This window comes from Nycticebus coucang, chromosome 12 (genome assembly GCF_027406575.1).
Source record: "Nycticebus coucang isolate mNycCou1 chromosome 12, mNycCou1.pri, whole genome shotgun sequence".
In the NCBI taxonomy this organism is placed as follows: domain Eukaryota; kingdom Metazoa; phylum Chordata; class Mammalia; order Primates; family Lorisidae; genus Nycticebus; species Nycticebus coucang.
The window spans coordinates 96,719,246-96,734,792 of NC_069791.1; the positions used below are offsets into that span (position 1 = coordinate 96,719,246).

General features: G+C 46.2%; 1 protein-coding gene across 8 annotated transcripts in view; it reads left to right on the forward strand.

The window, feature by feature from the left end:
* The first annotated feature begins 531 nt into the window (after positions 1-531).
* The window catches only part of FAM234A (family with sequence similarity 234 member A), a 48,189-nt gene continuing 33,173 nt past the window's right edge, over positions 532-15,547 (forward strand). For 6 of the 8 annotated variants that reach the window (XR_008373271.1, XM_053555844.1, XM_053555841.1 and 3 more), the window contains exon 1: positions 532-583. The gene's annotated coding sequence lies outside the window, so the exon portion shown is untranslated. Of the gene's footprint in view, positions 584-607; positions 819-9,865; positions 9,991-15,547 lie in introns of those variants that run through there. The other 2 variants (XM_053555838.1, XM_053555840.1) reach the window with 2 other exon arrangements.

A 15,547-nucleotide genomic window follows, 5' to 3' on the forward strand; every position in this document is an offset into this window, starting at 1 on the left:
AGACACATCCGACTGAAGAAACAAGGTTTTTTTGTTTTTGTATTGTTGGGGAATCATTGACCGAACAAAGGACCACGTTACTGAAAAAACAAGTTTTTAAAGTCTCACAAAGCCAGTGTTGGGAGTCCGAACTTGAATCCCCAGACCAGGGTGAGGGCTGTCAGTCAATACAAACACGTGACACTCCAAATGAGCACAATCACTCGAGGTGGAAAATTCGCACCACCAGCAACTATGCTCCTGGTCCAAGATGGGAAGGCCAGCCAGCAGCACCTGAAGGGCGGGCGAAGGCGAGGATGTTCCACACCTGTACGTACGGTGGTGACAAACTGGAGGCGGGCAAAGGGTAGAGGACCAGGTTGAGCGGCTGGCCAGGGGATGCCGCCGGGCACAGGCAGCAGGGGATCTAACAGTGCTAGAGTTACCCGACATCCGTGTTGCCCAGCAACCTTGGCAGGGCGGGGCTAGAGCAGGGCTGGGTGGGGCGGGTCCTCCGCAGCGCGCTTCCGTGTCGCCTTCCTGGTCGGCCGGAAGTGACGCTCGGGGCGGGGCCTGTGGAGCGTGGCTGGCGGGGCAGCGGCAGGTGAGTGAGCGCGTCCTAGTCTTTCCGGCGCCAACACGCCGCTGGGGCGCCTGACTGCCCAGGGTTGGCTTTAGTGCATGGTCTTTCCGCCTCGGTGTCCCCGGTTCTTGGTGACCCCGACGCGCTCTTCACCGCCTTTGGCCTCTGCGTTGCCCCTCAGAGACGTGTCCTCAGGTGGTGGAGCCTGGGCCGTCCCCGTGGAGGGCTCCTGTCTTGGCTGCGTCAGGGGCAAAAGGTCAGTCCTGGCACCGCCCCTGCCCGCAGCCTGGGCTTCAGCGGCGTGTGCTTCGAGCCTCAGTTTTCCCGGAGACTAGATTAATTCCCAGTGGGAAACTCCCCACCTCACTCTGGCCGCAGGTACCCTGGTTCTTACGGGTGCCGCACTGGTTGCCCCAGAATAATTTAGTAAATAATAGTAAAACAAGGTCCATGACAAGTCTCTTACAAGGGTCAAGTATTAGTATTTTGTTATCAGGACATCGTAAGCAAATCCGTAAGACAAACTGGCAGAGAACCCACAGCTCAGCTGCTGTTTACTCATCTGTAGGGAGATCACTCATGTACAGCCTGTCTTTCTGAACAAAAAGTAAGACAACGTTTAAAAGGAAAGAAAACAGCCCATGGAAGGGTACCCAGCTCTTCCGTAAGTTGAATGAATGAGAGAGTTTGCCCTTAACAGACTGATAATGGTAGCAGAATAGGCAGGTTGAATTACTTGTTGGTTCTAAGTAACATTGCGATTTGAGCTGAGGAGCTTGAGTGATGTACTCACTTTCATGTACTGACTGATAATGTCTTTCTGCTACCAGCACCAAATCACACCACTTCTGTCATTGCAATTTCACAGTGAGTCTCAGAGCAGCTTAGATGAACTAAACAAACATTCCTGAGTGTTTGCTTGGTGCCAGGCCTTCCAGGCTTCTAGGTGCTAATGATAATCGTACATAACAAAACAGACAAAATTCTTGTCCTCAAAGAGCAATTCTGCTGCAGGAAATATAATAAATTAGATGATCAAGATATGGAGCATGTAAACAGGAAAGGGGAAGGCAATGGAAATGACCTAGGCTTCAAGGGGACATTTATTTGAGCAACTTACCAATTCTCTGAGTCCTTGTTGCACTGGTTGGGATGCTTTTGGCTTCAAATATCAAGAATCCATTAAAACTAGTTCAATCTAGGGCGGGGCCTGTGGCTCAAAGGAGTAGGGCACCGGCCCCATATGCCGGAGGTGGCGGGTTTGAACCTAGCCCCCGCCAAAAACTTCAAAAAAAAACAAAAAAAAAACTAGTTCAGTCAATAGAGGGATTCCACTGATTTTCACACTGGCAAGTCCAGAGAATCAGGAATAAGATGGAGTCTGAGACTTGAATGAAATCATCAGGGTTCAGAAATGGTAAGGGATGTCTTATTATTTTTTATTAAATCATAACTTTGTACATTGATGCATTTATAGGGTTCAGGGTCCTGCTTTGATATACAATGTGGAATGCTTACATTGAACTAGGTAACACATTCATCACAAAAGGGATGTCTTATTAGTTCTTCAACCTTTAATATACCTTCTCTCTGTCCTGTTTCTGTGTTGGCCTTTTTCTCAGGATCCTGCTTCCATTCTGCTGTCTTGTCGTAATCTGCTTGTAGCAAATTAACACAAAGTTTAATGTATTGAAACAACAACAACATTCATTGTCTAACAATTTTTGTGGATCAGGAATTCACCAGTGACTTATCTAGATTATGGCTCACACTTTCTCATGGCCTTACAGTCATCTTGTAAGCTTGATTGGACCTGGAGAATCTGATTCCAAGATGGCTCATGTCTGGAGACTTGAGTGTTTTTTGACTGTTGGCAGGAGTCCCTATTTCCAGGCATCATAGGCCTTTCATAGGGCCCTATGATCTCACATGGTAATTGTCTTCTTTCAGAGCAAGTGATCTCAGAGGGAAGAAGGTTTCCACCACAATACCTTTTAGGACCTAGTTTTGAAATTCTAAAACTGCTACTTATACCACATTGTATTTGTTAGTGTTACTAAGTACAAAATACTTCATCTTCTGAAAGGAAGAATAGCAAAACCACTATATTGCCTACCACCCCTGTGGGAAAAGAGTGCCTAATTCTTGTAATGTCAGCTATGACTCTGATGAATTAACTAGGCCTGAGTAAGAACACTTCCCCCAAGTGGAGCGAGGTAAGTCCTACCAGGACCACATGTCTGAGCACATGGGAAAGTGGATTTCCCCAAGGAAAATTGGTGTTGTTAATGGAAGGAGCAGGAATGGATGTCATTTAGTCAAAGTGACCCGTACATACGATTTATATCACGTTTTTTTTTTAGCCAGTCTCACTTTATTGCCCTGGTGGAGTGCCATGGCGTCACAGCTCACAGCAACCTCAAACTCTTGGACTTTAGAGATTCTCTTGCCTCAGCCTCCCAAGTAGCTGAGACTACAGTGCCTGCCACAATACCTGGCTATTTTTTAGAGACAGGGGTCTTGCTCTTGCTCAGGCAGTCGATCCACCTCAGTCTCCCAAGTGCTGGATTTACAGGTGTGAGCCACTGCACTTGGCCTTTTTTTTTTTTTTTTTTTTTTGTAGAGACAGAGTCTCACTGTACCACCCTCATGGTAGAGTGCCATGACTTCACACGGCTCACAGCAACCTGTAACTCTTGGGCTTACGCGATTCTCTGCCTCAGCCTCCCAAGCAGCTGGGACTACAGGTGCCCGCCACAGCACCCGGCTATTATTTTTGTTGCAGTTTGGCTGGGGCTGGGTTTGAACCCGCCACCCTCGGCATATGGGGCCGGCACCCTACTCACTGAGCCTCAGGCACCACCCCGCACTTGGCCTTTTTTAAAAAATTAATTAATTTGGGTGGTGCCTGGGGCTCAGTGAGTAGGGCGCCGGCCCCATATACTGAGGGTGGCGGGTTCAAACCCAACCCCAGCCAAACTGCAACAAAAAAATAGCCGGGCGTTGTGGCAGGTGCCTGTAGTCCCGGCTACTTGGGAGGCTGAGGTAAGAGAATCGCCTAAACTCAGAAGTTGGAGGTTGCTGTGAGCTGTGATGCCATGGCACTCTGCCCAGGGTGATAAAGTAAGACTCTGTCTCTAAAAAAAAAAAAAATTAGTTTATTGTTTGGGATTCGTTGAGGATACAAAGAATTAGGTTGCACTGATTGCATTTGTTAGATAAAGTCCTCTTATAATTGTATACCAGGTTTTTATAATCAGATTTTATAAGTCAGCTGTTCCTGCAAGCTGAAGATTTCAAAGCAAGTGGTCAGTGAATGTATTAATAAATTACTCTTCTAAGAAAAGCTTATGAACTGAGAATAGAAAGAAGTGAGCATTTAGGGGGCGGCACCTGTGGCTCAAAGGAGTAGGGTGCCAGCCCCATATGCTGGAAGTGGCGGGTTCAAACCCAGCCCCAGCCAAAAACTGCAAAAAAAAGAAAAAAAAAGTGAGCATTTAGGGCGGCACGTGTGGCTCAAAGGAATAGGGCGCTAGCCCCATATACCAGTGGTAGTGTGATGGTGGGTTCAAACCCAGCCCTGGCCAAAAACTGCAAAAAAAAAAGTGAGCATTTATTCAACTTGTAAATGTCTGTTTTGCTTGTTTGTTTTGAGACAGAGTCTCACTCTATTGCCCTAGATAGGTAAGTGTCAGCCTACCTCACAGCAACCTCAAACTCTTGGGCTTAAGCCATCCTCTTGCCTCAGCCTCCCAAGTAGCTGGAATTACAGGTGCCCACCACAACAACTGGCTTGTTTTTCTATTTTTAGTAGAGATGCGTGTTTCACTTTGCTTAGGCTGGTCTCCAACTTTTGAGCTCAGGTGATCCACCCACCTTGGCCTAATAGAGTGTTATGATTATAAGCATGAGCCACCATGCCCGTTTGGTTTTTGGAAATAGAATCTTACTCTGTTCTCTGACACTAGCATGATGTGGCCTCAGCTCACTGCAGCCTCAAACTGCTGAACTCAAGCACCACCCAGCACTGGCCCTGAATGTATGTGTATCTTATGTCAGGCACTATGCTTTGTCTTGGGAAACAAAAGCGATAAAAATTGTATGCCCTGAAGTTCCTCAGAGTCCAGGGAAGTCTTCCCCGTGACTCAGCTTAGTACAACGTGAGGTGCACTGGTTAGAGAAACGTGAGATGTCAAAGAATGTACTCAGGGGAAGTTAGCCATGAATGGGGCTTGAAGACACGCTGAGTTACTGGAATAAGGAAGGCAGATGAACTAATGAGTGCAAAGAACAGTGTGACTTCAGAGGAGACACTACTAGAACAAATGTTGGGCATAGGGCTTGGGGAGAGGTGACACTAGAGACCCAGGAGCTAAGTGGTGAAAAGAGTTGGAGCTAGGGCAGCGCCTGTGGCTCAAGGAGTAGGGCGCCGGTCCCATATGCTGGAGGTGGTGAGTTCAAACCCAGCCCCAGCCAAGAAACCACAAAAAAAAAAAAAGGAGTTGGAGCTAAATTAAGGTATTTGAACTTTGTTCTAAAAAATTGTGATGAGTCTTTCTAGAGTTTAAAGCAGGAAAATGATATGCTCAAAAGATTTTACTGTAATCCTAGCACTCTGGCAGGCCAAGGCAGGTGGATTGCTTGAGCTCACGAGTTCAAGACCATCTTGAGCAAGACCACCCTGTCTCCAAAAAATACCCCAGTATTGTTGTAAGCACCTGTGGTCCCAGCCACTTGGGAGCCTAAGGCAAGAGAATCGCTTGGGATTCCTTGGGAAACCTGGGAGTTTCAGGTTGCTGTGAGCTATGACACCATGGCACTCTACCCAGGGCAACAAAGTGAAACTATGTCGCAGGAAAAAAAAAAAAAGATATTTTAATTCTTGCAGCATTTGAGGTGGCTACAGAAATCTGGGTGAGAAGTTAATAAAAATATGACCTAAAGGGCAGCGCCTGTGGCTCAAAGGAGTAGGGCGCTGGCCCCATATGCCAGAGGTGTCGGGTTCAAACCCACCCCCGGCCAAAAACTGCAAAAATATATATATATATGTATGACCTAAAGCAGTGGCCATTGAAAAAAGGGTGTAAACTAGATAGATAAGTTAAAATCTACAGAGCTTGTTGAATGTTTCAAAATGTACTGTATATTTCACTCAAAATTGGTCTTTATGGGTGGCGCCTATGGCTTAGTGAGTAGGGTGCCAGCCCCATATACCAAGGGTGGCGGGTTCAACTCGGTCCTGGCCAAACTGCAACAAAAAATAGCTGGGTGTTGTGGCAGGCGCTTGTGATTCCACCTACTCGGGAGGCTGAGGCTGAGAATGGCCTAACCCCAAGAGATGGAGGTTGCTGTGAGCTGTGATGCCATGGCACTCTACTGAGGGCGACAAAGTGAGACTCTGTCTCTAAAAAAAAAAAAAAATTGGTCTTTATAAATTATAACCCACAAACTTGTATTTTTTTCCTAGTCTCACTTTGTAAACTGCTTCAAGGGATTTAGGTTATAAGAATGTTGAAAAGAAAAGAATGCTGGGCAGCGCCTGTAGCTCAGTGAGTAGGGCGCTGGCCCCATATGCCGAGGGTGGCGGGTTCAAACCCAGCCCCGGCCAAACGGCAACAAAAAAATAGCCGGGCGTTGTGGTGGGCGCCTGTAGTCCCAGCTGCTTGGGAGGCTGAGGCAAGAGAATCGCGTAAGCCCAAGAGTTAGAGGTTGCTGTGAGCCGTGTGACGCCACGGCACTCTACCCAAGGGCGGTACAGTGAGACTCTGTCTGTACAAAAAAAAGAAAAAGAAAAGAAAAGAATGCTGATTCATAACCAACTAACTTTAAAGCAGATGCTAAGAGATCAAGTGAGTTTATTTATTCATTTATTTATTTGAGATGGATTCTTATTATGTTGCCCTCGGTAGAGTGCCATGGTGTCACAGCCCAGTAGCTGGGACCACAGGTGCCCGCCACAATGCCCGGCTATTTTGTTGTTGTTGTTGTAGTTTGGCCAGGGGTGGGTTTGAACCGCCTTCCTTGGTATATGGGGCCGGCACCCTACTCACTGAGCCACAGGTGCCACCCATGCCTGGCTATTTTTCGGTTGTGGTTGTCATTGTTGTTTGGCAGACCTGGGCTGGATTTGAACCTGGCAGCTCCAGTGTTCGTGGCTGGTGTCCTAAGCCGCCAAGCTACAGGTACCCAAATCCAAGTGACTTACTTCTAAAGTGGAGCAAATTTTAAATAAGGAGGTGGGACATGGGGGAGAAGTATGCTGGCTTATAGTTGAAAATGGCTGAGGGGAGGAGAGGAGGGGTAAAAACTTACCTGTTGGGTACAGTGAACACCATTCAAGTGATGGGCACATTAAAAGCCTCTACATAAGCATTATAAAAGATATCCATATAGCAAATACATTTGTACCCCCCCCCTTTTTTTTCTTGAGACAGAGTCTTACTATCTCACCTTTAGTAGAGTGATGTGGCATCATAGCTCACAGCAACCTCAAACTCCTGGGCTCAAGTGCTTCTCTTACCTAAGCCTCCCACCCAGGCAGCTAGGACTACAGCACCCACCACAACGCCTAGCTATTTTTTTTTTAGACAGAGCCTCAAGCTGTTGCCCTGGGTAGAGGGCCCTGCCATCATAGCTCACAGCAACCTCAAACTCCTGGGCTCAAGCGATTCTCCTGCCTCAGCCTCCCAAGTAGCTGGGACTATAGGTGCCTGCCACAATGCCTGGCTATTTTTTGGTTGCAGCCGTCGTTGTTTGGCGGGCCCGGGCTGGATTCAAACCCGCCAGCTCAGGTGTATGTGGCTGGCGCCTTAGCCGCTTGAGCCACAGGCGCCGAGCCTATACTTTATCTTTTTTAAGAGGTTTTGCTTTCTTTCTACCCACTCTTCCCTTTGTGGTGGAGTCACAGGACCTAAAGTCTGCCTTCAAATTCAGGAGAAAGGCTTACTCTCTGTTATTTTCTGGACAAAACTGCAAAACTTACTCTATGTAATAGTCCCTCATCTGAAATGCAGACAACTTGATCCTCGGGTTGTTTTTAGGAGGTATTGTGAGCTATGCTCAGTTACTTTGAAAGTTTTTCAGTTATATAAAGGAAAGGGTCTAGGATCAAAAATCAAGACTGAGTGTTGACTGCATGGGCTGGGATACTTTTGCCTATGTCAGTGAATCATGACCTTTAAATTTGTCCTCATTTGAGAAATGAGTATGGGCCTGTTCTTTGTCTTGAGATAATTCTTGGTGAGAGAGCAAACAGTTGTTTGCTATAAACAGTTGAACACTATAGCTGTTGTTGTCTGACATCTGCTTTGCTTAGCTGAAAAATCCAATACTGCCTAGTTGGCTATCGTGTGGGTGTTCCTCTCAAGTACCTCATGCTCAACTGCTGTCAACATATACGGACCACTCTTGGCAATGACACAAAATACATAGTGTAGAAGACCAGTCTTTTGTGTATATAACAACTAGCTGTAGGGACAAACCTTTCAGCACACTTGTTGTAAAGATTGTTTAGTGATTATAGATCATGAAAGGCTATGGGAAAATTCAGGCTCTGGAGTAAAGAGAATGATTGTGAGTTTTCTTGTTCATCTTTTTGTCTAGAGACATGCTCCATAAAATTCTCTTTCATCCATTTCACTGATGTTTATTGACTCCTACTATGTTTTGGCTGAATGGACACAGGACACAGGAGATCTCCTGCCCTTAAATAGCTATATGTTCTGGCATGTGAAAGGAGTATGATGAGTGCTTAAAAAAAAACAACAACAACACGGTGGCTCTGCGCTCGTCCTTCAGTGGTTAGGGTGCTGGCCACATACACCAAGGCAGACGGGTTGGAACCCAGCCCAGGCCTGCTAAACAACAATGACAACTACAACAAAAAAAATAGCTGGACGTTGTGGTGGGTGCCTGTAGTTCCAGCTACTTGGGAGGCTGATGCAAGAAAATAGCTTAAGTCCGAGAATTAGAAGTTGCTGTGAGCTATGACACCATGGTACTCTACCGAGGGCAACATAGTGAGACTGTCTCAAAAGTAAATAAATAGGCTCAGCGCCTGTGGCTCAAGGGGCTAAGGCGCCAACCTTATATGTATATGTATAACCTATGTATAACCTCAGCTTACACCTGAGCTGGCAGATTCAAATCCAGCCTGGGCCCGCCAAACAACAATGATGGCTGCAACCAAAAAATAGCTGGGTATTGTGGCGGGTCCCTGTAGTCCCAGCTACTTGGAAGGCGGAGGCAAGAGAATTGCTTGAGCCCAGGAGTTGGAGGTTGCTGTGAGCTGTGATGCCATGGCATTGTACCCAGGGCAACAGCTTGAGGCTCTGTCTCAAAAAATAAATAAGATAAGAAAAAAAAAAGACTGAGTTCTCTGGTGTGGAAGGTGTTGAACAGGGTCAATAGGAGTCACAACAAACTGCTCTAGGGCTTCATGCTGGTTTTATAATTTTATTTATTTATTTTTAGTGAGACTCTGTCTCACTTTGTTGCCCCCAGTAGAGTGCTGTGGCATCACAGCTCACAGCAACCTCCAGCTCTTGGGTTTAGGCGATTCTCTTGCCTTAGACTCCCGAGTAGCTGGGACTATAGGTGCCCACCACAACAACGCCCGGCTATTTTTTGTTGCAGTTTGGCTGGGGCTGGGTTGGGACTCACCACCCTTGGTACATGGGGCTGGCACTCTACTCACTGAGCCACAGGCGCCACCCAGGGCTTCATGCTGTTTAGGCTGAGACTTGACTAAATCCAGAGGAACATTCCAGGTAAGAAGACCAGCACATATAAAGTGTTGAAAGTCAGTATCCCTTATTTGTCAAGTTGTGGTACAAGCCAAGTGACCAAAGGCTATCAGCAGGTAATTCACAAATGAATACATGATAAGGTATTCTATTCTAGGTAACTTGAGAGCTTGTTTGAAGGTTCTAGTAGGGGAGCATACCCTTAACCAAAGAATGATCCTCTTTTGTCTGGGAAGGTGGTCCTCTTGGACCTAGCATGGCACTTCCGGAAGGATATGCGTGGAGCAGTGAGGAAGGAAGAGGGCAACCACCTATCCAGCCAGATCGCCCTTATAGATAACTATTCTAAATAACTATTTTTTAGAAAAGTAATTTAACTGAGTGTGAATTAAGGGCAAGAATTCCCCAGTGAAAGAAAGAAATGTATGCTAGTGGCGCCTGTGGCTCAAAGGAGTAGGGCGCTGGCCCCATATGCTGGAGGTGGTGGGTTCAAGCCCAGCCCTGGCCAAAAACTGCAAAAAAAAAAAAAAGAAATGTATGCTACTTTTTTTTGAGACAGAATCTCAGGCTGTCACCCTGGGTAGAGTACCTTGTGAGCTCAAGCAGTCCACCCGCCTCAGCCTCCCAAAGTGCTAGGATTACAGGTGTGAGTCACCATGCCCAGCCTCAGAAGTCATTCTTAAGGTAAGAGTGGCATAGATGTTGGGCGCAGTGGCTCATGCATTCTGGGAGGGTGAGGTAGGTGGATTGCTTGAGCTCACGAGTTCAAGACTAGCCTGAGCAAAAGTGAGACCCCTGTCTCTACTAAAAATAGAAAAACTGAGGCAAGAAGATTGCTTGAGCCCAAGAGTTAGAGGTTGCTGTGAGGTATGACGCCATAGCACTCTACCCAGGGTGAGAGCTTGAGACTCTTGTCTCAAAAGAGAAAAAGGAAAAAGAATGATTTTTTGAGCCAGGAGTGGTGGCTCAGACCTGTAATCCTTATACTCTGGGAAGCTGAGATGGATGGATTGCCTGAGCTCACAGGTTCGAGACCAGCCTGAGCAAGCGAGACCCCATCTCTAAAAATAGCTGGGCATTGTGGTGGGTGCCTGTAGTCCCAGCTATTTGGGAGGCTGAGAAGCAAGAGAATCACTTGAGCCCAAGAGTTTGAGGTTGCTGTGAGCTGTGATGCCACGGTACTCTACCAGGGGGGAAAAGAAGACTTTTGATGATCCTGGATTATGAACTCTGTTGCCTTGAACATAACAAGTACAATTACTTGAACATAACAAGTAATTACTCTGCACCGGACTAAAGTGAATAAAATCTATTTGAAGGTATGTTATTTGTAAATATTTGTCAGATTGTGATTTTTCCTGTTTATATTAAAATTCAACTATGGATATATATGAAACAAAATGAGATAATTTTTTCTCTCACACACAAAAAGAATGACTCTGGACATTATCAATATGTTTACTAAAGCAGCGAGGTGATCTTTTATGAAGTGTTTTTATTTATTTATTTTTGTTTTGGTTTGTTTTGAGATAGAGTCTGGCTCTGTCACCCAGGCTAGAGTTCCATGGCATCAGCCTGACTCATAGCAGCCTCAAACTCCTGGCCTCAAGTGATCCTCCCACAAAGCCTCACTAGTAGCTACAGGTGCCCACCACCACACCTGACTAACTTTTCTAGTTTTTATAAAGGTAAGATCTTTCCATGTTGCTCAGGCTAGTCTCAAACTGTTGGCCTTAAGTGATCTCTCACCTTCACTTCTCAAAGTTCTGGTATTACAGACATGAGGCAATGGTCCTGGTTTTTTTTTTTTTTTTGCATTTTTTGGGGCCGTAATGAATACACACCGATGGGGGTCTGGAAGCTTGCCCCCAACAAGAAACAGAATTCTATATGGTATTCCCAAAGCTAGAAGATCACCATGTTAACCCTGGCAGCAATACCAAAGGACTCTAGCATGTCATTGTTTGAGAAGCTCTGGGGTATGAGGGAGGAAGAGGCTGAAATAAAGGTAGATGGGAGTCCCAGGGAGGCACATGTCATCTAGATGGGCTTTATTCCTGCTGTGTTCCTTTAGAAGTTTTCTTGCAGTCCACTAGAAAAAACCCTGAGAAAACCCATGTAATAACCTGCCAGTTCCTTGTCTTAAGAACCTATAAAATTAAAAAGTACTCACTTTGGGAACCCACTCATGTCAAAAGCTTTAGGTTAGGCGGTGCCTGTGGCTCAAGGAGTGGGGCGCCGGTCCCATATGCCGGAGGTGGCGGGTTCACACCCTGCCCCTGCCAAAAAAAAAAAAAAAAAGCTTTAGGTTAACCCTAGGATTAAGTGCTAGGATTATAGGCATGAGCCACCAAGCCCAGCCCCTTATGAAAAAATTTCTGATAACCTTTTATTTTCAAGAGACAGTCCTTATTAGAATTAAATACTCACATATACCCTTTACGGCAAACATTATAGCTTGTGTTGATGGTTGGGTATGGTGGCTCACACCTGTGATCCTAGCACTCTGGGGGGCTGAGGTGGGTGGATTGCTTGAGGGCACAGATTTGAGACCAGCTGGAGCAAGTTCAAGACCCCCATCTCTAAAAATAGCCAGGCATGTGGTGGGTGCCTGTAATCCCAGCTACTTGGGAGGCTAAGGCAAGAGAATAGCTTGAGCCCAGGAGTTTGAGGTTGCTATGAGCTATGATGCCATGGCATGCTACCTAGGGCAATAAAGTGAGACTCTGTCTCAAAAAAAAAAGCTTAGGTTGAGCATATTTTACCTTAAGAGCTCTCATCATCCCTTTGAGAATTTACATTGTCACCAGTTGTGTGGCTTAAGTGACCCTTATAAACTCTGTCATTTGTTTTGTGCTGTAAGTGTTTTGGGTGTATCATTATAAATAAGTTATGCTGTTAGGAACAACAAATACCTCTTTTTTTAATGCAGTGGAGAGGCAAATAATTGCAATGGGTCATTTTCAGGAAGCCAGTAATTATTTTGTAATAGAGAACTGTAGCATGCCAGGGATTTCGCTGTTCCTTCTGTATGTCTTTATTTATCACAAAACTCCACTATTACTGCTATTCTTACAAAAGTAAAACAAAACACAAGAAGTCTCTACCCTTTGGAACAAAATAGCTTCATAATAGGGTAGCTGTGAGGCACGTTTTGCCTCTTGAACTTATGTGATGCTCTGAACCCCCTTGCTAAAGATTTTCTTTCCTTTTTTAATTTCTTTCTTTTCCTCGTTTTTTTTTTTTTTTTTGTAGAGACAGAGTCACTTTATGGCCCTCAGTAGAGTGCCAAGGCATCACACAGCTCACAGCAACCTCCAACTCCTGGGCTTAAGCAATTCTCTTGCCTCAGCCTCCCGAGTAGCTGGGACTACAGGCACCCGCCACAACGCCCAGCTATTTTTTGATTGCAGTTCAGCCAGGGTTGGGTTTGAACCCACCACCCTTGGTATATGGGGCCGGCGCCTTACCAACTAAGCCACAGGCGCCACCCTCTTTTCCTCTTTTTTGAGACAGAGTCTTAGTATGTCACCTTCAGTAGAGTGCTGTGGCGTCACCGCTCACAGCAACCTCAAACTCTTGGGCTTAAGCATTCTCTTGCCTCAGCCTCCCAAGTAGCTGGGACTGCAGGTGTCCATCACAATGTCCAGCTATTTTTTTGTTGTAGTTGTCGTTGTTTAGCTGGCCCTGGATGGGTTTGAACCTGCCAGCCTGGGTGTATGTGGCCTACACTGTGACCACTACTGTGCTACAGGTGCCAAGCCTCTTTGTTTTTTTTTTTGAGACAGAGTCATACTCTGCTGCCCTAAGTAGAGTGCCATGGCATCATTACAGCTCACAGCAACCTCAAACTCTTGGGCTGAAGTAGTCCTCTTCCCTCAGCCTCTTGAGTAGCTAAGACTACAGGTGACAGCTACAACGCCCAGCTAATATTTCTATTGTTTTAGTAGAGACAAGGTCTCGCTCTTGCTCAGTCTGGCAGTCCATCCCCCTGCCACTCTTGGCCTCCCAGAGTGTTAGGATTACAGGCATGAGCCATCGCACTTGACTTTTTTTTTTTGTAGAGACAGAGTCTCACTTTATGGCCCTCGGTAGAGTGCCGTGGCCTCACACAGCTCACAGCAACCTCCAACTCCTGGGCTCAAGCGATTCTCTTGCCTCAGCCTCCCGAGTAGCTGGGACTACAGGCGCCTGCCACAACGCCCAGCCATTTCTTGGTTGCAGTTTGGCCGGGGCCGGGTTTGAACCCGCCACCCTTGGTATATGGGGCCGGCGCCCTGGCGCCCTACCGACTGAGCCACAGGCGCCGCCTGACTTTTTTTTTTTTTTTTTGAGACAGAGTCTCAATGTGTTGCCCTTGGTAGAGTGCCGTGGCATCATAGTTCACAGCAACCTCAAACTCGTGGGCTTAAGTGATTCTCTTGCCTCAGCCTCCCGGTAGCTAGAACTACAGGTGTCCACCACAGCGCCCGGCTATTTTTTTGTTGCAGTTAGCCCTGGCCAGGTTCTAACCCAGCCTTGGTATGTGTGTCTGGTGCCATAACTACTGTGCTACAGGCACCGAGCCGCACTTCACCCTTTTTAAGTTCTTTTTAACTGTTTTGTTTTGAACTATTTACAGATTCATAAGCAATTACAAAAATAGTACAGAGTTGTCCTTTGAACCCTACATGCAGGGAACCCTATTAGGGTTCAAAGGAACCCTATTCCTTGAAGTTAACACTTTATTTTATTTATTTATTTTTTGAGACCTGGTCTCACTATGTCACCCTGGGTAGAGTGCCTTGGTGTCACAGCTCACAGCCACCTCCACCTCTGGGCTTTAAGCGATTCTCTTGCCTCAGCCTCCCAAGTAGCTGGGACTACAGGTGCGTGCCACAACGCCCGACTATTTTTTATTGCAGTTGTCATTGTTGTTTTAGCTGGCCTGGGCTGAGTTTGAACCTGCCAACTTCGCTGTATGTGGCTGGCGCCATAACCACTGTGCTACAGGCGTCGAGCTGAAGGTAACACTTTAAATAACTAGTAGTTATCAAAAGCAGGAAATGGATGTTGGCATAATCCCTTAACTAGACCTTACTCCTTTTGCTTTTGCCAGTTTTTACATGCACTCATTTGTGTATATGTCTACCTTTATGACATCTTATCACAAATAGGAAACTTGTGCCACCAGCACCAAAATCAAGCTGCAGAACTGACCCTGACAAGGAAACTCCCTGTACTCCTTCCCTCTCACCCATGTCCTCACCTCTGACTCCTGACTGGTTTTCCTAAGATTCCTCTGAGCACATGATTACTTGTGTTACCCATTTTTCCTGCATCTTTGTGTTTAGCTGCAGACACAGCAGAGGTACCTGTGTGGTTTGCCCTTAGAAGCCCAGACAGATATTAGTGGGAAGGAAGTGCTAGATAGAGTTTATTGCCATTGCCTGAAGGAATCAGTGAGGATATTCCTGAAGGAGTACTGTAGTTACCATCTCTCCATCTTGTTTTTTTTTTTTTAAGGTAAACAACATGGTTTTATTTGAATTGAGTATATGGTTCCTGCACAGTGTTTGGTCCTTCAGTTTTCTCTCATAAAGAGCAGAAACCTTGATAGTGGTTCATGCGTGTTACCCTAGCACTCTGGGAGGCTGAGGAGGGTGGATTGCTTGAGCTCAGGAGTTCAAGACCAGTATGAGCTATAATGAGACCTTGTCTCTACTAAAAATAGAAAAATTAGCTGGGCTTCATGGTGGGCACCTGTAGTCCCAGCTGCTCTGGAGGCTGAGGCAAGAGGATCGCATGAGCCCAAGAGTTCAAGGTTGCTGTGAGCTGCAATACCATGGCACTCTACCCAAGTCAACAGAGTGAGATTCTGTATCAAAAACAAACAAATGAGGCTCGGCGCCTGTAGCACAGTGGTTGAGGTGCCAGCCACATAACACCGAGACTTGTGGGTTATGAGCCCAGCCCAAGCCAGCTAAACAACAGTGACAACTGCAACAAAGAATAGCCAGGCGTTGTGGTGGACCCCTGTAGTCCCAGCTACTTGAGAGGCTGAGGCAAGAGAATCGCTTGAGCTCAGAAGTTTGAGGTTGCTGTGAGCTGTGACGCCACAGCAGTCTACTGAGGGTGACATACTGAGACTGTGTCTCAAAAAAAAAACCAAACAAACAAAAAAAAAATGAGCTGCACATTGTGGGCACTTGTAGTCCCAGCTACTGGAGAGGCTGAGGCAAGAGGATCACTTGAACCCAGG